Raw genomic sequence first — 26709 nt, 5'->3', positions numbered from 1 at the left:
GCTGTTTATGCTACACTTGAGGTATGGGGAGGATGCTCTAAGTAATCAGGGCAAAAGCAAGTAATTCTGAACAGAGACCGTGAAGGAAGGCTTCAGAGTGGGGGTGATGTTTGGTACTGGCCCTTCTGCGTTGGCCACACGCCTTCTTGGTGGCATTCCCACACCACGTCTGCATTTTGTCGGGTAAAGCTGGCACCTCTCCTCTGAGATGGTAAACTCCGGTGAGCCCAGTAGGACCTTCCTTGGCTCTTCCATTCCCTGTCTCACGCTTCGTGCCCTGGTATGCATCGCTGCACCTTGCAAATGCTCTTCTTCCCCATCTGTAATGCCCTTCCCACTTCAACTGATAGATTCCCACGTCAGACCCCTTCTTGTGCAGGAAGATTTTGTGATCTTTGAGGAACATCCTGTATAAGTTTGACACTCACCGTTTCACCATATCTTTTGGAGAGAAAGTGTCTCAGGATGGGTAAAATCTGGCAGAGTGGGGTGAGGGAGGTTAGGAAGTAGCATTCTGCAAAGGAAGGAGTATAAGCAACACAAGAGAGTGTTCTTAAGGACTGGCAAGCTGTGGCAAGCCTTGGGCAGGGCACAGGGTTCGGTCAGGGTGGCATTTGAGGCCAAGATGGGTTTCATAGGCTAAGTTTGGACGTGGGGCTCTGATGTGGGCTTTTCAACAGCACGGTGATGTGATCAAATCTGTTCGAGAAGGAAAAGCATGCACTTTTGCTGACAGTGTGGAGCATCAGGTTGCTTCGGTGAATCTGTGTAGGTTGGAAAGAAATTTTGGGGTTAACTTACCATTTTGCTTTCTAGCTGTATGTCCCTTAGAAATACGTGGTTGTCTTTATGTGTATATTTCAGTGATTTAAAAGAATTCACAAGAATTCACAGATTTATTGGCTTCTATTTATGTATATAATTTGGGTGGGATTTAAAAACTGGATCTTTAATCAATTCTCAAAAAGGTTATGACTGTTTCCAACCAACCTTTTCTGGCCAAAGAAATATTTAGAACAAGAGAAGAATAAATGTTCAATATTCTCTCCTGTTGTTTAGGATGGTGCCCCAGACCTGAAGCAAAGATTCCAGGCCCGTCTGTTCCATTTACTGCTACCAGCCACATGAACCTTATGTTTATTGCTGCTCTCCTCCCCTGTGCCTCCAGGGAGCTAGTTTTCTCTGGGGGGCTGGGGCTGAGGATTGGCACTAGGGAGGGTCCTCTTCTTAAAGGGCCAGGACCCCTTACCTTTCCATTCATGGGTTTGATACTCATGTTTCCCTCTCTCTCTCTCTCGAGGAGAAAAGTATCTCCACTTTTACACACAAGTAGGTGGAATTTATCCACTGATCATACACTTTGATTGCAGTGTTGACACAGATGCCCCTGTCCTTAGCAGGGCTGGGGGCTTATATCTGAGCAGAAGAAAAAAAAAAAGAAACTTAAGCTTTCTCAAGATAATGTCATTAGGTTATTTCTCTTCAAAAGAATAGTTATATCTGATTATGAAAGAATGACATATTTATAGAGAATTTGGGATATATAAAAAAGAAATGAAAATAATATATCATTGCACCATCTAGAAATAATCACTGTTAATGTTTTGTTACTAGGCCTCATCTCTATATTTTTATAGGCATCGCATTATACATATTATCTTATAAACTGCTTTTGCATTTAACAATTAATCATTAACACTTTCCCATCGCATGAAAAGTGCTTTCACATTTCCAATATCAGTTTCAATGGCTGCGTAGTGTTAAACTGGATTTATGTGCCATTATGATCTAGGTGTTGGGCATCCTTGATTTGTTTTTTTTTTTTTTTTTTTTCAGGGATTCAAAGCTGAAACTCAGATAGGCTTTAGATTGGCATACATGTGTCCTCTGTAACTGCATGCAAACATTCATGTGCATTGCATTTTTATGGGGAGCAGTACCATTGCTTTTATTAGGTACACAGAGGTTTAACTGCTGAAGGGTCAGAAATGGATAAAGGTACTTATATTAAATCCCTAGAAGAGGAATTGCTGAGTCTAAATGGTCTGTACGTTTTTAAGGCTTTTGATGACTTTGCCCCATTGTCCTTCCAGGGGAGCTGTAGCAGTTGACCCTGCCCTCAGCAGCAGCCAGGGGTGCTGTGTCCCTAGACCCCGGCCAACCATGGACCAACCCTAGACATCACGCCTTTAGAAACTTACTGTCAAGTTATTCCTGGCGTTCTGACTCTTGGCTTGTAACTTACCCTTAAGCTTTGTAGAGTCAGTACTACTGTTAGAGACGTAGGCACCCCAAATGCTGCGGGGGTTGCTGAGGTCTGGCTGAACGGGTTTATAACTAGAAGGTCTGGGCTTGTCCGCCAAGTCCGTACAGCCACCTCCCCTCCTGGGCTGACCAGGCAGGGCGGTGGTTGGCAACTCAGTCTCCAGGCTCATACTTGATTGTGTTTTCACATTGGCCCCTGTGCTTACTAGCTGCGTTACCTGGCGCAGGTGTGTGAAGACTCTGTGTCTCCGTTCCTTCCTGTACAGACTAGGGATCTAGCATTCATGCCCGTCTCACCGTAGGGCTCTGGGTGCACCCCCTTGTGTGGCATTTAGCTTCGTGTCCACGGCACGTACTCAGCCAGCATCGCCTGTCACTGTTATGTGCCCCCCTGTGGCCTCCTGTGGCCTCCCGTGGCCTCTTCCCTCGCTCTCTCCAAGTCTTAGACTGTGAGTCTCCGTGTCACAGCTTTTAGAGCTGGAAAGGGTCTTACGTTTCAGCTCAGGTCTTTCAGTCTGCAGATGAGACAACAGAGGAGACGGACCGGCCCCCACTGAACCAGGAAGAGTGGTCCCTCCTGGTTCAGAGACTGGTTTTGAGGACCAGATATTGTCCGTAAAGTTCTTTTAAACTTGTGCACATTGATCCTATGTTAATTAGTTGTGCAATGTCTGCGTGGCCCATGACAAATGAAACCCAAATAGAAATTGACTACCCGGAACCCAGGTTTAACTGAAATCTTCCTGAGCCCTTGCTTTCCTTGAGGGCATCTAGCCCAGTGTCCTGCAGAAAGCTCGGCCCCAGTACGTGTTTCCGATGTTGACAGGGAGTATGACCAGTGCTCCGGGCTGGGGCAGAGGATTGTCAGCAGCCCTGGGTGTATTTGTTCCAGTTCCCTGGGTCTTGTTCATCTCTGAGGCCCACCACCTTGCACACATTTTGAGGGAATGAGCAGATGAATGACGCCTCCCTAGAAGAGATAAAGGGGAATAATTTTCATCATCAGGCATTTTCAAGCCTCAATGCAATCTCTTCGCTGGTGGGTACACAGGGGGATGCTGCGGGCTGAGCATCCCGCTGCACAGGTGGCCTGCTGGAGTGATGCTGGGCCTCTCTGCTCTGAACAAACCTCAGAGCCACCTCGCGTGTCCAACCTGTCTTCTCCTTCCCCTCTGCCTTGCACTGTATAACAACCACTCCTACGGCTGCCTCACCTTCTGAGCCTTGCTTCCTCTCTGTGTGGTTCTCAGAGCTTTTAAGATGAAAACAATGTTTCCAGGGTGGGCAACTATGAGTCTGCTATAAAAAGGAGGTTCCCAGTAGCTGTGCTCATTTCCCCCTATTTGCTAAAGAAAAAGAAAAGCCCAGGAACATGATGCCAAATTCTGCTTTTTACAGCTGGTGTATGTTGGCTGTCTTTCAAAGCCAAAAGTAAGTGTGTGTGCCTTTGCCAGCCACCCCTGCCTGTCCTTGTCCGTGGTGAGCAGCTGGGTAGCATATAGTGGTTCAGAGGACAGGTTTAAATCCCGGCCCGGCCACTTCCTAAGTTGTGTCCTTTCTGGAGAGTTATTTAACCTCCCTGACCAGTTTCTCATGTATGAAATGGAGATATTGACAGAACCTACCTCGTGGGGTTCAAATGAGGACCAAATGTGTCCAAGTGTTTAAAACAGCACATGCTACAAGTAGGCATTCAAAATTGGGCATCCTCATTATTTTGAATTCAGCTCGCACTTTTAGCCCCAGGAAGAGTCACTGATGATTAGACATGGTCCAGTTCACTTACCTCATTTTATAGATGAGGAAACTGACGCCCAGAGAGGTAAAGTGAGGGGCCCAAATCCAGTCAGCTGGTATGTCACATAGAGGGAAAGAGGCCGACCTGGTCTTGAACCACCCCCTTCACCTCTAAGCCAGGGACAGACACTTGCTGCTATTCCTGAGCCTTTGGCTGGTTTGTGCATTCTGGTGGTCACATCCTTAAAGCCAGCACCTGTATGTTTCCTCCTTCCGTATCCCCTCTGTAGACCCCGTCATCTGCTGCCGCTAGGAACTCTCGGGAAGGTGGAGGGTATTGGTGATGTCTGGAGTTTGCAGGGTAACTGTCCTAACAGCCCTTAGGATCTTCTATTGGTAATAACTGTAAGCCATTTCTATCCGTATTAACGGTGAGCAATGGAACAGACAGGTGTCTGAAGTGGTGATATTTAAGCAGGTGCTGGATATAAGTTTAGCAGAGATACTAGGGAAAGAAGGCTTGAATATAGGAACTCCATCGCCTCTAGTCCAGTGGTTCTCAAGCATAAACCTGCATCAGAATCACCTTGTTAGAACAGGCTCCATACATCTAGATTGCTGGGTTTCAACCCTGAATTTCTGATTCAGAAGGTGGGGAGGAGGGCCAGGAATCTGGCTTTCAAACAAGTTCCCAGGGGCTGCTGCTCGTCCAGGGAGCACACCTGGAGAACCACTGCTGTAGCGTCTTTCAAGTCTGAGAGTCCGGAATTCTTAACACTCCTTGAGAGTTGTTAGCATCTTACAGTCGGCTGTGTTCCCAGCAGTTAGCCCAACGTCTGACCCACGGTAGGTGTAGTGGGCTGAAACGGTTCCCGCAAAGATACCCGTTCCTAACCCCTGCAGCCTGTCAGTGTGACCTCATTTGGAAAAAGGACCTTTGCAGGTGTGATTAAGTTAAGGATCTTGAGAAGAGATTATCCTGGATTATCCAGGTGAGTCCTAAAGAGAGGCAGGGGGAGATCTTACACACATGCTCACACACACACACACACACACACACACACACACACACACACTCCGGGGTGATGTGAAGATACACGTAGAGATTGGAGTGATGTGGTCACAAGCCAAGGAATGTCAGCAGCTACCAGAAACTGGAAGAGGCAAGGCACAGATTTTCCACCAAAGCCTCTGGAGGGCATTATGACCCTGCTGAGACCTTCCTATCCACCTCGTGACACAGTTCTGACCCCCCCAGAACTGTGAAGAATAAATATCTGTTGTTTTAAGCCACCAAGTTCGTGGTCATTTTTCACGGAGGCCAGAAGAAATGAGTATAGTAGGTATTCAGCAAACATCAATGAGATGAGTACTGGAGTTTAGATGCAGGTATTACGATGTCCATTTCATTGATACATAAACTGAGGGCTCTGTGGGTCTGGCCCAGGTGTACTGCACACGTTTACTGGAAGGGAGGCCCAGGCCTGTCGCCTGTCGCTGTTTTCTTTCTGCTAGTCCGGTGGCCCTCCCCAACCTCCCCACTCCCCAACTACATGTTAGAACAATTGAACTGGGATCCCCAGCCATGGGGCCTATGTTTTGTTATTTTAGAAAAGTTTCTCAGGTGCTTCTGGTGTGCAGCCCGGGCCGGATACTGCCTGGACCAAGTTCTTCACGGAAGCTGGCTGACCCTGAGGTGGCAAGTAAGACCTTAAACGCGTGAGCAGCTTGAGCGTTTGTAAAGCACGCCTGTCACATTTACCCTGCAGTGGCCCCCTGAGGCTGGCAGGGTGGGCGCTGTCTTCTTTCTCCAGGTGTATGATGAGGCCTACAAGTGGGACCCAAACTCAGCCCTCGACCCACACTCCGTGCTTCCTGCCTCGCAGGACAACATTGTTTGTGATTGTGTGCCCCTAATGACACTCACAGGGGTGGTCAGTCCTGAGATTTTGGACACTGGACACATGAACACTTTTATATATGGCCTCATGTGAGATGTGTGATGGGAGGAGAGGTTGGTGAGATTCAAGGCCAGGGAGCCCTCACAACATTTCTCTGCAAGAATTTCATGTCCCTCCCCATGGCAGTTGCTGGGACACTTTGCATCTGACTCTGGGGCCAGGCTTGGGAGACCAATGGCCCCAGATGCCTGTTAGAGTGCTCCCTAGCCCAGGGACCCCTCTGGAGAGTTCTGCAGCGCCATTTTGCTCATGTGAGTACCAGGGCCCCTGGCTCTCCTTTCTCTCGGTGACAGTCCGAGAAAGGTGGCCGAGCACACGTTCTGGTGACTTCGGGGTCAGTGGGTTTTTAAGTTGCATCCTCCATGCCCCTCCCCATGGCAACTGCAGGTGCACACTTCGCTGTGACTTCAGAATGGGATGGCAGAGGATGAGGCGAGGCCCTGGGGCACGTGGGCCCCCAGCTCTGGCCTGGTGTGTGGGGCGCCCCAGCAAGGCCCGCCGGTCTGTTTGCTGTGTCCATGCGGCCCAGCTGCTCACACTGGTGCCTCGCTCTGCCCATCGGATATTACCTAGTGATTTTTATGGGGTGAAATCTGAAGGAAATTTGAGGACGAGATCACTTCCTCTACTTTAATTAGCGGTCTGAGGCTCTTCGCCTCCAATGCAGCCGCTCTGCCGCACCTCTGCAGCGGGCTGGCTGCCGGGACCACGGTCGGGCACCGTGACTGTTAAGTATCTGGAGAGGGTTGTTTGTAGAGCTGGGTCAGGACTGCCATGGCCGGCCAAGTGTGTGTGTGTGTGTGTACGTGTGCGTACGTGTGCATACGTGTGCGTGCAAGGACAGACACACACTCGCGGCGTCCCCCATACAGATGTTTGAACAGTCCCTGGAGAACGCACATTTTCTGTTGTAATAAAGGAAAACACAGTCCTCGGCGGTAACCTAGGCGACACGGAGTCCCCCCAGGATTGGACTCTTTAAGCACATGTCGGCTGCTTGCAGGCCCGGCCTGGGGAGGGCCTTGGCTGGTGTCGCCCGCGCGTTGCCTTGCAGTTCTCTGCTGCGGAGGAGACAGCTGTTGGCTTGCACATAAATCCCTGGGGAGAAATCAGAGCTAAGTGGCTGTTACAAAGGGGTGAAGGGTTTGACTCTCACGGAGGCTAGGCCCAGGAGTGTCTCTGCTCTGACCCACGACGCTTCTCATCCCCAGACCCCTCGCTGCCCCTAATCTCTGCCCGTGTTTTGGAATCACAGAGCTGGAAGGGGACTTGGGGGGCCACCTGCCCGTCCCCACCCCCCCACCACTGCCTCTCAGTTCTTCTTTCGTGCTGGCCCAGCCCGGGAGAGCTGTCCATCCAGTCACCCCCTGGGATGGGCATAAATATTGTTATCTCCATTTAATAACGTGGGGCTGGAGCAAGGTAGAGCATATTTGTTCCAGGGGAAATGAGAGCGGTTGTAAGCCTGGTGACTTGGAGGTGATTTAAACCCCCTCATCTGGATTTGTTTAACACACTTCAGTTTTATTATTCGGTTTTCATACAGGAAGTTAATGAATAACTCAGTCCGGCTCTATACTATACAACCAAACAAGGGACCCTGGCTGGGAGTTCATTCTCAGGACAGGCGTACCTCGATTTACACAATAGCAGAAGTCTTGGGAAATGGTCTCTACACCAGATTTTTGAAATAAGAGTCTTTAGAAGAATGAAGAACATAGCAGTCCACTGTGGGTTTATTGTTGTTTTTGAGGGTTTTTTTTTTTTTTTTTTTTCCTGTTTTGAAGCGAAGCCAAGATGCATTTTGGAACATGGATGATTTTCCTCTAATTGACTTTTTATGGGTTTGTTGGGAATAGAGTATTCTTCAACAGGACTTTGTTTTAAGCTTGGGGATGGTGGCTCAGGGGACAGGTGTGGCCCTTGTAGGAGGTGCTGCCTGGGAGTTAAAATGAAGCGATACTATAGATGCTAGACTGTTGGAGCAGAGGGATTCATCACCCTTCCTGGACGAAGTGCACCAGTGTTCTGGGACACAAAAGGATAAAATAATTCACAGATGTAACTGAGTGGCTCAGGCTTCCCACTGAGCAGGGAGCCCGATACGGGGCTCGATCCCAGGACCCTGGGCTCATGACCTGAGCCAAAGGCAGATGCTTAACGACTGAGCCCCCCAGGTGCCCCTTGGTCAGGTGGATTCTTTGGGAGGAAGTCCACTCCACCCCGAGGCAGCTGGCTAGGCAGTGGACTAGGAGGTCATTCAGACAATTAGCAGTTTGCATTTTTAAAGCTCATATGCTTCCTATGATCAAGACAAACACAACGGGACGGCCTTGATTTATTTTTCCTTAACTAACCTTAATAGTAATGCCCACTGTAATTGCCTCCTGGGTTTTAACCTAGGTGGGTGATAAGTGGGGCAGAAAGATGAGACTTAAGGTCATTGCACCTTGCACCCTGCAGAACTGTCCACTCCTTTCTGGTACCATTCTTTATCATGTGGTGTTATCATTTACTTTTCTCTCTTTCTAGACACAGCCTTGCAAATGCTCAGAACACCTCTGAGAGGTGTTCAGAAATTGGAAAGGGACTTGTCTTTAGAACTGGGTAGGCTGAATTTGAAGCCTGGGGCCCCACGTGATCTTTCTGGTTGGTCTCAGGCAATTTACCTTCCCGAATCTCCAAATCCTCATCTGCAAAGTGACTCTGTGGCAAATAACCCTGTAGGGCTCTTGTGATGATCAAAGGAGAGAAAATATAGACAGTGCAAGTTTTGGTGCCTGGTATGTGGTGGGCACTCTCCCCTCCACCCTGAATGTTCCGGTTCCATCTTTACTGAATTAGGGGAAACTGAGGCAGAGGGAGGTTAGTGTCCCTTGATCAGGGTAAAACCAACGTGGAATCCTCAGACTCTGGTTTTCAAAGCCGTGTGCTTTCTTTGTCCAGGAGCACAGAGGTAGGAGATTTAGAACAGTCGATGGTCCAGCGTGAAGTGAAAGGAACTGGCGTTTCAGGCTCTTCCCTGGCTCCTGGCTTCCGGGTGAGATTTATGCAATCTGTCAGGGCACTTCCTGCACAGGTCCCAGGCCTGCCAGAAAGAAAAGGAGGGCGCTAAGATTTACTGGGTGCTTTTGCATAAGTTAACTCATCTGATACAAGAGCCCTGCATGGTTGGAATGACTGAACCTCTCTTAAAGATGAGAACATCGAGGTTCAGGCATTTTGCGTAATTTGTCCATAGGCACAGAGATGGTGAAAGCCATGAAGGTGGGGGTCAACCCAGCCTGCTGGACTCTAGCTGCTGGCCCTTCTGCCTACCCCACCTCTCCCCGCTCCGTACAGTGACCGCTTGGGGTCCTGCCTCCCCTTGGACTTCAGCCTTTGAGTCTGGACCAGTGCTGGGCTGGTTTTTCTCTACTGGCCAAGGAGAGGGGCTGTCCTTTTTCTAATTAGCTAGTCTGTCCTGGGACTGACACCGGGGAGCTGGGTCACGTGGCTGACAAGGTTGGGAGGCCTCATCACCCTTGGCCTTCCCACCCATTTCCATTCCCAGACAACAGAGCCACTTTGGGGAAGCCAGGGCCCCTCAGACCAATGAAGAAGCTCACACAGCTTCTCTTCGTTGTGTTTAACAACACGTCCTGGCTAGGAAGGCCTCCCTACTTCTAGCCTAAGCCCTGGTCCATCAGGCAGAACCCGTTCCTTTTCATCTGGTCCTTAGTAAGATGGCCAACAGCTAGTCACAGAGCATCTGTCCTGACCTTTCACGAGGAAGCCCCAGTGCATGCACCATGGACATTTAAGCCTTTTCTCCTCTTCTGGGCAAGAGGACCATGAGCCCGTGCAGCCCTGAGACCCAGAGCAGCTCTTAGGCCAGAAAAGGTCTGTGGCATTTCTGAGCTGCCATGGCAGGGGACAGGCAGGATTATAGAATCACAGAGTTTAGGGCGCCTGGGTGGCTCAGTTGGTTAAGCGACTGCCTTCGGCTCAGGTCATGGTCCTGGAGTCCCGGGATCGAGTCCCACATCGGGCTCCCTGCTCAGCGGGGAGTCTGCTTCTCCCTCTGACCCTCTTCCCTCTTGTGCTCTCTGTCTCTCATTCTCTCATTCTCAAATAAATAAAATCTTTAAAAAAAAAAAAAGGAATCACAGAGTTTAGAACTGGAAGGAATACAAAACAGTGTTTCATCCAACTATGTCCTTTTATAGACGAAACTGCTCCTGCAGTGTCCAGACCCTCACCCAGCATGGGTGGTAAGGAGCATCTAGAATTCCAGCAGAACCTTCTCTACCTGAGGGTTTTCTTCCAAGTATGTGATGGGCCCTAACTGTGAAGTGGAGGCAAGAATTTTTATTCTCCTAATGAATTCCTGTATCCAGACCAGAGACCCTGTAGCCTGTTTTCATATTAACATTTAAGTAAGTAAAGGAAACACATTTATTCTTTTTAACAATAGCACTGTGGACGTGTGGCTAAGATCTAAATGGTATTCTTCCCAACATCAAGTGCGTCCTGTATGTCAGAGCTTGGCAATGTCAACTTTCATTTTTCCTGTCGCCCATTTTGCAGATGGAGGGACTGAGGCACTCTGGCTCTCCCAAAGGCAACAGTCATGGGTGTTCTCCCACATCTGTGGCTCCTGGTGGCCACGGAGGCCTGGTCAGAAATCCCAAAACTTCCTGCCATCTCTCCATCCCCTCTTCCCCATGGGAGAGAAGAACACCCAGATGGAGGCCGCCTTTCTTCCCGCACGGGTCCTAGGTGGGTGCTAGGCGGCCGCTGCCGAGGCTTTGTAAACGGAAGGACGTCCGTGTTGGCAAACCTGCTCACCCTCAGCAGACACGTCCATAAATCTGGCTGAAAACAAATGCTTTAACTAGAGGAGAGTTAAAAGGCCCTGTGGGCATATTCTAATCACTGCTCACGAATATCAGCCAGCTCGGATGGAGGATGCGGTGTTCCCGGCGGAGGGGGCCTGGGTAGGCACCATGTAAAATGCTACTGTAATTAACTCTGACCTCCACCGCCTGTGTGCTTGCTCCTAATATTAGCTTTGACTCCCAGAATGAGCCCCCAGTGCTCACTGGTGTGATGTATTCTTCAGACCTCCTTCACAGCCCTTCTTTAGCTTCTGTTCCAACCCCAAACACACACACACACACACACACACACACACGCACACACACACACACACACACACACCCTGAGCCAGGTGATCAGATGGTATCAAATGAAATCAATAACCAGGAAGATTTTTGTAGTCATGAAAAATGCCGTTTATCTCGAGAATGCTAGCCATCCCTGCATTTATGGCTCACAGTTTACAGCGTGCAAAGTGCTTTTGCATACGCACTTGTTCCCTGTTACAACCCCGTCTGGCGGCAGGGCCGATACTCTCTTCATCTAACAGATGAGAAAAAACAAAGCTCAGAGAGGGGGCTGGCCCCTGGGTCAGGAGTGGCTGTGCCCTGGATTCAGACCTGGGTCTTTGAGTCTCAAACACGGTTTCTCACATACAGGTGTTCTTATGGACCAGAGATGGTTTGTAAAGTTGGAAGTTGGGGCGGGAGGGAGCGAATTTGGATCTTTTCTTTACTTCCTGCCAATGGAGTGATGATTATTCAGCAATTTCTTTCTTCTGTCTCCTGGCAACAAAGGGGTATTAGATGTAAAGGAAGCATAGCCTGGCGGTTCGTGATGTCTGGTGGACAATGACGAGGAAAATCCCACCTAGATGTTTGTGACTACGGCGAGTGTGTGTATCTTATTCGTTAGAAGAGCCGTACGTTTGAAAAATGTTTTTTAGAACATGCTACCTGCTGGGCTCTGTTCCAGCCACTCAGACATGATTTCTCTGCCCACGGAGTGACATTAGATTTGGAGTAAAGATGCCAGTATGAAAAGCAGTGCTGTGTTGGGTGATGAATAAGGTGACCAGATGGGTACTTACGGTGGGTGACCAGGTCGGGGGGAGGCTATTTGAGCTGAGATCTGACTGCCAGAAGAAATTGTTTATGTAAAGAGGGGGGAGAAGGAGGCTATTCAAGGCAGAAAACAGGCCGGTGGAAATGCCTGATGTTGGGGAAGAGCTTGGGGAAGACCCATTTGAGGCACAGAAGGAAGTCCGTGTAGCTGCTGTTGGATGAAGAAGGGGAGTGGCAAGGCTTGGGTCGGAAAAGGCGGCAAGGATCAGGCTGGAAGTTTAGTAAACCTGAGTAGGGATTTTGGATTTTATTCTAAATCCATTGGAGGAGCCACGGGAGGGCTTTACACAGGGGAGTGAGGTCTGATTTACATTTTCAAAAGGTCACTCGCTGCTGTGTGGCTGAGTGTAGGGAGGCAGGAGATGGAGGTAGCAGTGGAGACGGTGAGAAATGGAAGGACTCTGGCCGGGAGTGAGAGGCCACGTCGGGCTGGTTGGCTTAGATTGTGGCAGAGGGATAGAAGGAAGCAAAGCTGGGTGCTGGGTAGATGGAGGCCCTGTGGGCTGCCGTGTGGATGACTGGGCAAGCGGAAGGGGGCGTGGCAGAGAGTTCTGTCTGGCCACGTTAGGTTGGAAATGGGTTATATATCCAAGAGGAGGTGTCAGGAGGCAACTGGATGTGAGTTTGGGGGGCAGAGGTCAGGATTTGGGGTTCATCCGCTGTAGATGGTGTTGGAAAGCATGGGGTCAGATGGGTGGCCTGGACGGAGTATGCATAGAGGGAAGAAGCAGAGGCTGGGATCTAGGGTTGGGGTTCCAGCCAGAAGCAGAGGCATCGAGGCTGGGGGCCAGGTGTGCCACGTTCTTCCTTCTGTCTGAGGCCTGAGGTGTCTGCGCTCCTAAGCCCGGTCAGCTGGGGTCACACCTGTGGGCCACGGATCACAAGGGGGCCGAGGGGGACGTTGATTTATCAGTGAAAACTCATTGCCATCTCTGGAGGGAAAAATCCTTCAAATTCTGTGGATGATCTAAAAGTCTGTAGGACTCTGATCAGTCAAGAGGTAACATTCTCCATGTCTCCTATCGGTCAGGCACTATTCTGGGCAGCATGGCCTTGTTTCCAGAGGATGGCGCGATGTGGCTTCAAGAGTGCGTGCGCACACACCTACGTGCCGATGTGGGCAGGCGCGATTGCCTGCAGGTACGGTCGGCTGAGCGGCGGTCCTTCACTGTACACACAGATGCACCCATCCATCCTTCACGTACGGTGGCCGCCCGGCTTCATAAGGCCTTCTCCTGTTCTGCCTGTGGTCCTCCTGAAACCTTTCCTTTTGTGCACCTTCTCCCATCCTTACCTCCGGGAGTCCTGAAGTCTTCAGTCTTTTGGGGATGGACCTGGACTCTGTTGTCCAGCTCTGTGTTTGGCATGGTTCCTGGCTTCCACGTTTGCTGTGGCCGCTGCTTAAATCTGCCAGACCTGAGTCCATGAACGTTTAGGCCACAAGTTTGGGCCAAGCGGACCACTGTCAGAGGCCCCGGTCTGTGCTTTGGGGTTGGGTGTTCCTTCTCTGCTACTGCTTTTCAGTGAAGGTGAGGGTTCAGGGTAGCCATGTGCAAAAAAATCTTCAAGAACTGGAGAATTCTGGAGATTTTTTTTTTTCTTAGAAAGCTTAATATCTTGCATTTCTGTGTTTTCTTTCTCAGAAGCACTTGAAGTGTTTTCTGCTCCTTACCCCATTCACCCCCTGAAGCCCTGGGACTTCAGCAAGGGGTAGGAATTGTTACTCTCATTTTATGGAGGAGAAGGACCCTAACAGAGAATCCTGCCTGAGGTCAGAGAGCTAGCCAGGGCTGTTGGTGGGCCTCTAGCCCCCAGGGTCCGGTTCTCTATATCCTGGAGTGGAGAGGTCCCTTCTTCTGCAGGGAAGGTGTTGACCTCATCAGATATGCAGATGGTACATTCGTAAAGACCCCTGTCTAGTCTCCAGACCTTCAGGGCCTGTCCTGTACTAAGTGTCACAAAGGGCCCATCCAATGCACAGATCCTGGGGAATTTGGGTTAAAGGGTCGATGGGACACCACAGGGGAGTGAAAAGAATTGAAAGCTGCATTAAGTAATAATGAAGCTCAATAATGTTTGTGTTTAATCTCAGTTTTATAATAAGCCTGCTTCCATACCTTTGTCATTTCTGCCTAGCCCTCTAAATTCTTCAGTAGAAAAACAGACCGAACCACAAAACCGTGCCTACCAGTTTCCCGAGCTGGCTTCCCATGTGGTGCACAAATACTTAATATTGCTAATGATAACCAGTGAGAGTGGCATAGCCAAAAAAAAAAAAAAAAAAGTAACCTCCAGGTTGAACTTTGGGGACCATGGTAATAAATGGTCTGGTATAGCAGTGCCTGGGCATGTGGGGTGTCAGTCAAGGTGGAACATTGAGACGTGGAAGTGAACCTCCCCAACCCCACACCTCTCTCTTTAAGAAGTCAGCCCTCAAACCACCAGGACCGGCCCTGGGCGGGTGGGGGGGCGGTGGTTCATCAGGGCGGGGTGCTTTGGGGTGGGGGGTGGTTGTTTTTAAGGGTTAGGATCAAATTTAAAAGCACCACCATTCACCTTGGTTGCTAAGCCCCCCTGAGCCCGAGGTGAGGAATTCTGATCGGCAGAGTCTCTAGGAACCCAGACAAGGGGAAGCAGCACGGAAAAACGGGAGGCTTGGGACGGGGACCCTGGCCGCAGAGCAACTCGGGGCTCCAATAAGCCCGAATCTGCTGAGAATACATTTTACGAACATGCAGCGAAGTTGGCTGCCTTTGTTTGGGGGTTTGTTAAGCATTATCTAAAGAATGCCATGGTTCAGCCTGCTCGGTGTGAAGCCTAATTCTTCCCCTTTCTGGAGCCACGGCCTGGTGTGTTCAATTTTTCTCTCTCCGTAGGGCTGCAGGCTCTCTGGTACTCCAGCCAAAAAAACACTCATATTTTAGCAAGCTTAGTCCCAGTCTGGTTGCCAGGCAGTAAAACGAGCACTTGCCCGCCCCGGGGAGAGGGGGACCACGAGATGGAAAGGGGTCATGTAAATGACGGCTCAAGCCCTCCCCCCAAATCTCCACTTGAGAGTCTTTGGGGCAGTTGATATGTTTATTGATGTGGAGGGACGCTGCTGCCTAGGCCCAAACTGTGGCCACTTGTTGGAACTAATAATACAAATTATTTTTGTCGTTACAGAGATGCTCATAGCAAGATAAGTTTGCCCTGTGCCACTTGGGGAGGGTGTTAGATCTTTGACGAATGCTCTGGGCAGGTGGCATTGATCCTGTTGAACCAAAGGGGAAACAGAGGCATAAAGCAGCTGAGCTGCTTGCAGGGAGAGAACAGATGAACCAAGCACCCTCATCCCCTTCGCTCCATCCTCTCAAGGGAGAACAGCCCTGCAGATGGAGCTCATGCCGGCTTCTCTCTTAGGTCTTCTCTCATGTTGCCTTGTAGGAGACCAGGCCACGTGCCCGAGAACTAACGTGCGCTTGGGTTCTGGAAACACTTCACTGTGTTGGGTATTAGGAGGAGGGCAGGGAGCGGGGCCCGCGGGCACTGCTCCCGGGGCTCCACTGGAGCAGGCAGCACGCTCAGGCCCGCGCCGGCTGACCGCAGTGGCTGGGGCCTGGTGGTCGGGGATGAGGCCTCTCCCCACTGGCTTTGGTCGTCATCGCTCGCTTGCTTCTCACAGACTAGAGTACTTGTCAGGGAGTAACTGAGGCCAGCCTCTGTCGGACACGTTTGGGGAGTTTGCAGCCCACAGTGAAGAGGCTCCTCCTCATCCTGTTCTGGAGCTCACTGACAAATGGAAATGCACGGAATGCCCACAGGACATGCACTGGTGGTGGATGTTTACCTTCTGAGCTCCTTGAGCCGAAATTGCAGTAAAAGCCCTCGCAGACACAGAGGAGCCTGCCTGCTTTGATGCAGGGCAGTGCCTACCTGGCACCCCCTTCTGCCTCCCGGGGGGCTGGGGTGCCCTGTGGCGCCATGAAACGAGGTGCCGCCCGCAGCCAGGCCTCTACCCTGGGTGCCAGGTGCAGGGTTAAGGCGCCAACGCCCTCTGTCCGGCCCCTGTGCCGTTGCCTGGCAGGTGAGTTTTCTCTGGGGGAGATCCCGGCTTTTGTTGCCCTGGGCTTGAAATATTACTCCCGCCGGAGAGCCAACCACCAGTCACACCAGGAGGCAGTCCAAAAGCAGCTGGTGCTCACCGCGCCCCTCCTGGGGCTTGAGGGGCTGGTGAGGTTCAGGGTCACGCCTGGCGCGGTGGGAGGATGGGGCAGACAGGGAAGGCCGAGACTAAAATGTCCATGGCAGCGAAAATGCAGTGTGTGATGGAGGGCTTGGTGTTGGCCGAGGTGCCAAGAAGCGCGAGAATGTGAGAAAGAGGCTACTGGAAAAGGCAGGTCGCTGCCCAAGAGAGAGCCTGGTCCGTATCACCGTTCTTTCCCAGAATAGCTGGCGAGCGGCTCCCGGGTGCCCCGGCCCAGTTCTGGGTTGTTGGTGAACAGAGATGAGTAAGTCATAGCCACGTGCTGGATGTTGAGAGCTGGATGCCTTCAAGGCAGTTAAACCGGTGAGGTCCTGGACGTCTCTGAGAAGGCTGAGTGGATGGAGACGTTAAGTCAAGGTGGTTTTATGAGCAGGGTCTCTGGGGGCAGACGGCTTGGGTTTGAAGCCTGGCTCCACCACTTGTTAGTTCTATGACCTTGGGCAAGTTATTGAGCTTCTTGGTACCTCTATTTCTCCATCTTTATTTATTTAAAAAATTTTTTAAAGATTTTATTTATTTGAGAGAGAATGCATGCACACACGTGAGCAGGGGGGAGGGGCAGAGGGAGAGGGAGAAGCAGACTCCCCACTGAGCAGGGAGCCCGATGTGGGGCTCGATCGCAGGACCCTGGGATCGTGACCTGAGCCGAAGGCAGACGCTTAACCGACTGAGCCACACAGGCACCTTCTATTTCTCCATCTTTAAATGGAAGATTAAAACAGTTCATATCTCCTACTTAAGGATTAAATTAGCTGACATATGTTAAGCCCTTAGGATAGTGCCTAGCACATGGTAGCTGACATTATTAGCTATTGTAGTTGCTCCCAGAAATTAGCCATTAGTGCTCCCAGAAATTAGCCATTAGTGCTCCCAGAAATTAGCCATAAGTGCTCCCCATAAGCGCTTAGACACAAAGCCATACAATTTCTGGGGGTTGATAGACCTCCTGATGCCCAATCCTAGACCCCTGGATAAGAATCCCACTTTATTTCTTTTTCTATGTTACCCAGCCAACGGGAAGAAGCTGGATTCTTGCCCTCTAAGACAACAGATAGCCCCCAACCACACACACTTTCTCTGCCATTCTAGCAAGAAGCATTTTCGGTGCTACTGGGTGCAGTGTGTGTCGAGATGGGGCACACTCACCCGAAGATCAGACCTGCCTGTGACCACCATGGATGGAATGGGGGATCTAGGGAATCTGCAGTCCAGGGAGGGCTGGCAGAGCAAAGGAGGACTTGGGTTTCCTGCAGCCAGGTGCTTCGCAGGATTCACAGGGAGCGGCAGCAACACGGGATAATCTGTCTCTGACATGAACATACATTCACCCATGGGGAGACGCAACGTGAAATGCAGGAAGACGCAATGAGGGACTTTATCCCATGGCTGTAGACCCTGCCTGTGGCCCCCGAACCATCTCCCAGGCCCTGGCACAGCCCTGGAATGCTCCTTCCTGAGCGGAGGATTTGGCAGAGATGCCTCTGGAGGCTGGTGCTCCTGCTGGCGAGCCCCTGGCGGAGAGCAGCGAGGTGGGCAGATGCCAAGACAACTTCATCGCCTCGATGTGCCACCCACAGAGCCTTTCTGACCCCCGCCTCCTGCTGTCGCCAATGTTTTCCCGGCTCCAGCCTGCCCTGCATTCGAGATTCCTCCGGGTCCAGCCAACTTGCCACACCTTCCCCATGTGCAGCTTTCTCCAGTGAGCACAGACAGATTCCCTTCCTTGGGTGCTCCCGTTCCTGAGCCAGACAGGCCAGTCTGGGTGCCCAGAGCTGTTGCGCTGTTGCGTCCCTCCTTGTAGCTTCCAGAGCACCTTCGAACCCTTTCTGTGCAATGCTACTCCTGAACACAGTGGTGGCATGCCTCGGATTTGACTGATTACGGATTTTATTGCCCAGATCTTGAGCTCAGCTGAGGCCTGGAACAATATTTCTCTACATCTCTGTACTCTCAGCGCCCTGTTTCTCCCCTGTAAGTTGCAGGAGAGTGGTAAGATCCAATTAGTGTGCAGGGTTTCTGTGAAGTATGCTCATGGGCGCGCTCTTACTGACATTCTCCCTCTTCATGAATGTCTGCTCTTCCAACCATTCTCTTAAGAGCTGAGGAATCTGTTTGCAATCCACGAAGGCTGCCATTGATCACACTTACAAAATTCGTTTTGCTTTTCTTTACAAAGACCGTGTGATGTAAAGAACATTGTCTGAGGCGATTTTAATAGCCCACTCGGGACAGGGTGATTATAACCTCACGTTTTGGGGCCTGTGTTCCCCCCTGGGCTAGAGCATAAGGTTGCGGGGCTTCTGGCCTTTCATCTCATAAGTTCACCATCAAGTTACATGTGCCGATCCTTCCTGGGACCTGCAGGCCTGGGCTGCAATTTGCCAAAGCCTGCAAGGGTGAGGTTGGAGGGGCAGGGCTGTCTGGCTGGAATCCTTTTATGTTTGAAGAGCTCTTCTTGGGCAGGGGTGTGATTTTAAAATTTCGGCAGACTCATTATCAGAAAAGGAGGGGCTTGTTTCAGCCTTAAAGACCTCTTGATGGGCAGGAAAGGCAGAAGGTTTTCCAGAGTATGCTGTGACCTGGGAGTTTAAGTCTGTCACGGAGAATCAGAAAACACATTCTCAGGAATGTAGTGGGGATGACTCCTTTGAAGGGGTGCCTTTTTGGTTTTTCCTCTGTCCTTCCTGACATCTCTCATGCCCCTCCCCCACTCCCGCCTCCAGCCTCTGGTGAGGGCACCCCACCACTCCCGCCGGGCTCCGCTTTGTGAAACCTCAGGGACATTCCCAGCACAGTTGTGGTTATCTCCTGCCTAGCCCCAGTCTGCTCTCATTCTCAGAGTTGGCTAGCGTTCAGGCTCACAAGGAGGAAGACACACACAGTCTTGCACTGTGAATGTTCTAGAAACCAGAGGGAGGGGAGCACAATTCTCCCGGTTGTCCTTCCCGGATGCGGCACTTTCTTATTCCTACTCTTTTCCCTCCCTTTGACCTGCCCCTACCCCACTCCCCATCGTAAGAGCACTGGGCTTAGCTGCAGTGGTGGACCATCTTCTTCCCCTGGGGAGGACATGTTGGTGTCTGCATCTGGATTTGCTGGAGGAAGGAAAGGAGGGGGTTTTGCTGAGGCAGGGGGAAGACAGAGTGTGGTGGAGGGGGGCCCGGCGGGGGCCTAGGAGAGGTGACTAGAAGTCACCTGGAAGTGAGTCGACCTCTGTCACTTGGGTCAGGTTTGGTGTGGCACCCTTGGATGTTTTGATTGGGGTGTCCCTCACAAATGCTAATGAGCAGTTACACTGGGCCCACTAGCCCAGCCAGACGGCTGGCTGCTTGTTGGGGGTTTTATTCACACTCGCTAATGAATAACTGCCATTAAGGCATTAACCGACAAAGCCAAACAAGTAACTTCAGGGACCCAGAAGCAAATGGCTTGCCTGGGAGAGGCCCAGCCTAGGACTCAGGGCTGCCCAGTACTGTGAAGTTGGTTGAGTTCAGTAGCCCTTCGGTGGCAATTTCAGATGTCAGTCTGGCTGTGTTTGATCAATGCGAAACCTTGTTGATTGGAAACCATAGGGTTCCTTCCACCATTAACCCCAGCATTCCTCCAAATCCTGTTCTGCTGTATTTAAATAAAGAATCAAAACACGACGAAAAAACCCCTCTCACTGGTGATGAAATAATGGGAGAGCTTGGATCCCTCCTAAGTGATGGAGGGCCTACTGTGCTTCAGCCACTGTGCTTTTCCTGTATGACTATATTCAGTCCTTCCAACGACCTTACGAGATGTTGACATCTCCCCGTTACAGTTGGGGAAACCAAGGCCCAGAGGGGTTAAGGAACTCACCCCTGCCTGTGAATGCGTTCCCACCAAAGCTTCACCTCTAGGGGAATTTCATTTTTTGCCTCCATGGCGCGTTACATCCGTGACCGCCATGGTAACGATGCCATAAAGTTTCAAGGGATTTAGCAGCCCCGAGGCTGTGGCTGGACTGCATCCCACAGCTCTTTGGGAGGGTGCTGGCCATCCATCAGTCCCGCTGCCACTTCTGATGTCTGCAGTAAATACTCACCCCTGCAGTCCGGCACCGGGAAGGTAGATTAGCTAAGGGCAGTTTGGTCATCCCTCCGTTCTTAGAATCAGCAATAAACCCTGACTTCTATGCCCCCAAAAACCTAACCCCCAAATTAGTTCAATTTCCTTCAGTGTAACCCAATCTCACCAAGAGTTACTATGTATCTACTATATGCTGGGTACTGCTATGTGCTAGGGATGTGAAAATGAATGTTGTTCCTCTAGGGATGCAATATAGTGCTGGAGACAAATATAAACCAGTACTTATACATACAGTGACATAAACCAAAGTAGAGGTGTAAAACTGTTCTTAGTGCAGGAAGTTGGAAGGGCAAGTGTGTGTGTGTGTGTGTGTGTGTGTGTGTGTGTGTGTGTGTGTGTGTAGGGGTGCTGAGGGTGGGCATGGGGGATGGACAGGGGAGGCCATAATTGGACTGAGAGGTAGAGAAGAGAGAAAAAGTCATTCTAGAAATCCAGGCAGGTGTTCACTGCCCAGGACCCAGGGCAGATCCATGGTCAAGTGTGGATGAGGGTATATGGTCATTTAACCTTTCTGGTCCCAGGTTTCCTAATCAGTAAAATGGGGATTATAACTGTGTCTGGCTTGGTTGGTTTTGAGGGATAAATGACAGTCTAACATGTGAGGAGTGCCTTGGGCAGATGAGACAGGTGAGTGAACATGACGATGCTAGGGTTGGTTGCCTTTTGTCTTCGTTTGGTGCTACCTTGGGGTGTCTCTCTGTGACCCTGTGTGCTTTTCCCAGTGGTGCCAGATTTAGGGTTGGCACTCCACCGAATGTCCTTTTGCACCCTCATCTGGAACTAGTAACTCTCGTTGTGTCACTTAGCTTTTCTCCTGTATATGCTCTGAACCTCCAACTGGTCGTTAGACTTGTCTTGGTAAGGCATCGTTTATATTTTTGTGATACTCATATAATGGGGCAACTCAGTACAATGGGTACTTAATATATACTTGTTTATGACAAATAAAATATGTGACTGCTGCAGTGTGTTTGACGGGGCAACATTCATATTAAAAGAGACAAAACAAGGACTTAGGGAACTTAAGGAAGTACTCATTGTACAGGAGCCCAGACAAGAAGGTGAGGTCTGCCTCAGTGGACAGGCTCCAAGGGACCCCTGATCGGTTGACTTGAATTTTTTTTTTTTTAAGAGGTATTTATTCTGAGAGATGGTGGAGGGGATCCCAAGCAGGCTCCCCGCTGAGTGCAGAGCCCCACGCAGGCCTTGATCCTACAACCCTGGGATCAGGACCTGAGTTGAAACCACGCGTTAGATGCTCACCTGACTGAGCCGCCCAGGTGCCCCCAGTTGACTTTTTTTTTTTTAAAGATTTTATTCATTCAGGGCACCTGGATGGCTCAGTTGGTTGGGCGACTGCTTTCGGCTCAGGTCATGATCCTGGAGTCCCGGGATCGAGTCCCACATCAGGCTTCCTGCTCAGCGGGGAGTCTGCTTCTCCCTCTGCCCCTCCCCCCTCTCGTGCTGTCTATCTCTCATTCTCTGTCTCTCAAACAGATAAATAAAATCTTTAAAAAAATTTTATTCATTCATTTGAGACACGAGCGGGGAGGAGAGGGAGAGGCAGGCTCCCTGTGAGCAGGGAGCTCGATCCGAGGACCCTGGGATCATGACCTGAGCCAAATGCAGATGCTTAACCGACTGAGCCACCCAGGCATCACCCCACCCCCCGGTTGACTTTCTTGACAGATTTCTCCCTGTCCAGGTGATTGCATATTTGCGTCTGCTGGGTGAACGTGTGGATGCAGACTGAGTGTCTTGGGACTTTGCCGTTAGGAGGTGCCCACTGGGTGGTGTCATGTTCCCTGTGACGCTGGCCAGGTGGGCTCCCCTCTATAGACCACGCATCCTACTCACCCTTTGGAAAGGCCTGGGAAGGAGTCTCTTGGCACAACAGGCCACTCGGTGATCGTGATGACTTCACCATTGCTCCTGTAAGAGCTTGCTCAGGGGTCCATCAGCCGGACGCAGCACATTTGGACTTGCCTACTTGGCCAGTGCCAGGACTTGCTCCGTACACACGGTGAGTGGTGCTCTTACCTGAGCCAGAGCACATCTCTGGCTCCTCTCAGCTTGTGTCTCCAGCTGTGTCGGTGCAAATCCAAACCACGAAATCCTTCTCCTGGGACAGACAGGAACATGGGTGCTGTGCAGAGGCTGAGCCATAGAAGTCCTCCCATTTCCTCTCTGCGCTGCCAGGAATATGCTTATGGATGCCTCTCCACGGCCCAGGGAAGAGTGCTCAAGGAAGATCTAAGTCTTGCCTTCTTCCCAGCCAGCCATGCTGTGTGGGGACTTCCCCGGCTGCACTCTAGGCTGAGGGCCTGTGGGCCCCAGGGTTACCCTCACTGGCCTCTTCCTAAACCACACTATCAATAACTATCACTCGCAGGCCCCATGCAGACCCCTAACAAACCAGCCGGACTGTTCTGGGCCTCCTGGGGGCTTCTGAGTTTCTTCCTCCCTCTTATTTCAGCACTCACCGGACAGTGGACAAGCCAGCTGACTTCCCAGTCGGTCCCCATCCACCCACCCCTTCCTGCCACTCTCTCTCCCTGCCCCCACCACCCGGGTCCTTCTAGCCTCCCTACCGTGGCTTTCAGCCTGTGTTGCTAGAGTGGTTGCACATTCTTGGGCCTGGGGTGTGCCCTTGTTTGAGCCTGGTGGTGGGGGGGACAGACTCGATGGGAGGGGAGGGGGCAATGAGTAAGGGGCCATCCACAATTTGACTGCCACCCTCGGGGTGGCCCCGCTGCTTTCAATGAGTGAATGAGGCTGGTCGGGGCTTCAGCCACCAGTGTAACCAGATCTCTGTGGGCTCTTGAAAAATGGAGCTCTCTTCAGCAGCAAATGTTTGCAATTAACTTTAACATATGGTGGAATTTGTTTTTGTGTCCGTAAAGCATGATAGGCAGTGAGGATCTGGCAGGGAATGTACCCAACTCGTCACGCCCTGGGCCGAGCTTGTGGGCGGGCTCTTTCCACTCAGTTTGGAGCACGAGACAGTCGGTGAACTAAGCGGTCATTGATGGGTCAGCTGGGGCTCTGAGCCCTGTCTTTGGCTTGCCACATCCTCTTCTTGCCAGATGTTTCTACCTGTCTGGCAACAGCGTAAGGTGTGGTCCCCTTCCTTTTATGATGGGGCTCAGTGGCCTCTGCCCTTAATGATCCTTGCTTCTCAGTTGTGGCCACTGCCCAGCTCCTGTTCTCTTGGTCTGTGCACCTTCTACTGCAGATGCCCCATAGGATCGGCATGCTTTGGTCAGCTACAGCAATAGGAATCATAGATCAGCTCTGTGACCAAATCCCGGTTGACTTCTATGTTTTAGTTCATGTTGGGCTGCAAGTAACACAAAACTAAATGAACAGGGGCTTACACCAATAGAAGAGAGATCATTGCCTAACTGGAAATGGGGGGTATGAGTTACTGGGTTGGTTGGGCAGTTCAGTGTCATCAGGGATCCAGTCTCTCTCCAGATCCCCTTTGTGTGTCTTCAGGATGCTGGCTTTATCGACGAGCTTGTCACTCAGTGCCTGCAAGGTAGCTTCCCAGCCTCCTATGACAGGGTCCAAAGTGAGAAGGAAGGGGCTGGGACCAGGGCTTTCTTCATTGTATGCCTTTTACACAGAGGAAAATCTCAGGAGTCCCTAGTCGACTTCCCCTATATCACTTTGACCATAACTGGGCCACAGGCCCACCCTTAGGCTAGTCACTGGCCAATGGGAAAGAGATTCGTCTTCCTGGCTTAGATAAGTCATGACTCATCCCTGGACTGGGGCACACTGCCACCCAATGAAGTCAGGGATCTCCGAGCAAGGTAGAAATGGTGGTCGGGAGGACAGCCAACCATGTGTGGTCTAGTGATCCTCCACTGTTAGAGAGGGCGATGGTCGATGGGACGCTTGAAAGTGCCGGGAGGGGAGCAGTTACTCCTGGGGACACAAGGCCGTGGGATAGGAGATTGCAGTGGCCCACGCCTCTTCGGGTCCTTGCGCATCACGCCTCTTCGGGTCCTTGCGCATCACGCCTCTTCGGGTCCTTGCGCATCACGCCTCTTCGGGTCCTTGCGCATCACGCCTCTTCGGGTCCTTGCGCATCACGCCTCTTCGGGTCCTTGCGCATCTATCCTGTGTGTTGCCCCTAACTGCCATCCTCCTTTAGCGCCGCTTCCTTAAGTTAGGCCTCTGCTCAAAGATGTGCCAAGACTCCCCGTTTCCTGTGAAAAAGCTGTCAAACTCCACATTTCAAGGCCCTCTCCATCTAGCTCAAAATAACCTCACATGGAGTGGAAAACACACATTTCCTGTTTTATCTCTTGATATTTCTTTGTGCAAAGCAGGCAGCAAACCGGCCTACTTTCTGCCTGTATAACTCACCTTGGGGTTTTCGTCTCCACAACCTTGTCCCTCTAGAGTCTCCATTTGGCATATCTGACTCCATAACTCAGCCTGCTCTGATTCTCCTTTTTGTTTGAGGTGCTCACTTAAGTCCTCATTTCTTTGGAGAACACCTCCTTGATGGCTCCAACTGGAAGTTTCCTGAGTCTCCTAGGAATTTCTGTAGCCCCTGTTATCGGTCTACCTACATGAGCCACAGAGAGCGCTGGAGGGGCATAGATGACCTTTGAGCAGGGTACAAGGTTTGTGCTGACTCTTGAAGGCTGGGGAAGATTTGAGTTGGCTAAGAGAACAGAGATATGCCAGGTAGTTGGTGTGCAGGATGAGACTGTGTATTAAGAATGCACCAAGAGGGGCACCTGGGTGGCTCAGTCATTAAGCATCTGCCTTCGGTTCAGGTCATGATCCTGGGGTCCTGGGATCGAGCCCCACGTCCGGCTCTCTGCTCAGCGGAGAGCCTGCTTCTCCCTCTCCCTCTGCCTGCCACTCCCCCTGCTTGTGCTCTCTCTCTCTGTCAAATAAATAAATAAAGTCTAAAAAAAAAAAAAAGAATGCACCAAGATAGGGATGCCTGGGTGGTTCAGTCAGTAGGGCGTCTGCCTTTGGCTCAGGTCATGATCCCAGGGTCCTGGGATTGAGCTCCACGTCGGGCTCCCTGCTTAGCGGGGAGTCTGCTTCTCCCTCTGCCTGGCACTCTGCCTGCTTGCACTCTCTCTCTCTCTTTCTGACAAACAAATAAAAAAATCTTAAAAAAAAAAAAGAATGCACCAGGGTCTTCAAGTTCCCACTTTTGTTTCCCCTTCCAGCATCTTAACACTTCTCCAGGAGCAAATAAAACCGGTGTGTGGTTACCATATTGGGCAGCTCAGATATAGGACATTTGCAGAAAGTTCTGCTGGGCAGTACTGATGTAGACCAGGGGAGGTCTTCAGTGGGGCTGAAATCCTGAAATCTGTCCCATTAGTTTGCTGAACTCTGAGCTGGTAGTTTCTGGTGTGGGGATGGAAATGCAGAACAGTACAAACAGATCTTCGAGGCACTGAAGCTCAGCAAGATTCTTCCAAGCAGGCCTGCTCTCAGTACCGGTTTAGATAAAACCCTCTGGAGGCAATCTTCAAATGGGGAGTCTAGACCACGACTCTTGTTCTCTTTTGTCTTGAACCCTCCACAGGACTGAAGTGTGCTAAAAGAGGTAATGGGAGTCCATGATTGAAACAGAAAATTGGGACCTCCGGGCAGCTCTTGGCAAGACTTCGGTGGCTTAGCCAGGGATGAGGTAATGAGCCCAGAGCCTTGAAGAGGCCACATGCTGGCACTGTTGGGATTTCTCTCTGTCCTGTTCCTGGGCTTCGGGTCTAGTATACAGAAAGTACAATTCCTCCTCTGGGGATTCTTGTTGCCTGTCATATGGTCTTTGTAGTAGCTTTCAGAAACTCGTAAAAATGTGAAGCACATCGAGACAAAGCCAGGTTATATGGATAACCATGGATTGTTTTATAAACTGCTTTTAGAGATATCTCCTCATTTGCTGCTGAAGGCTGGTGATGTGGGTTTTACATACCCCATTTTTCAGGCTCAGAGAGGTTAATTAGCTTGGCTGAGGTCCCACAGCTAATAAGTGGTAGAGTGGGGTCTTAAATTCAGGCCTTTCTATGCTCTTTCCACTACAGTATCATTGTCCCTTAAATGATATTATAAAAAGACATTTTAACATACCTTCCACCTTGCTTCCAATTGGTACATGTTGGCACACGTGGGACCATTTCCTAGCCTTCCTCCCAAGTCACTAACAATCTCTCCCAGCATCATACCTAAGGCCTCAATATTTTGCACCTTAACCAGCCACTCTGCTCATGCCAGACCAGCTGCTGCACCATTCACGACCACAGCTTTATCGTTAGCCCGAGAACATCACAAGAAGGGTAAAATCTGAGGCAAAGGAAAACAACTTGGACTATTACAGGGTCAGACATTAGTGCTGTGGTTTTGTGCTGTTTTGACTTCA

The 26709-nt window shown here is 50.8% G+C and overlaps 1 protein-coding gene across 1 annotated transcript in view; it reads left to right on the top strand.

Annotated features, from left to right (window-relative positions):
- The window catches only part of LMX1A (LIM homeobox transcription factor 1 alpha), a 155948-nt gene that overhangs the window by 58963 nt on the left and 70276 nt on the right, over positions 1 to 26709 (top strand). The window lies entirely within an intron of this gene.

This window comes from Callorhinus ursinus, unplaced genomic scaffold (genome assembly GCF_003265705.2).
Source record: "Callorhinus ursinus isolate GAN/ISIS: 27379988/994484 unplaced genomic scaffold, GSC_fseal_2.0 scaffold54, whole genome shotgun sequence".
Taxonomy (NCBI): Eukaryota; Metazoa; Chordata; class Mammalia; order Carnivora; family Otariidae; genus Callorhinus; species Callorhinus ursinus.
This window is presented reverse-complemented; position numbering and strand designations above follow the sequence as displayed.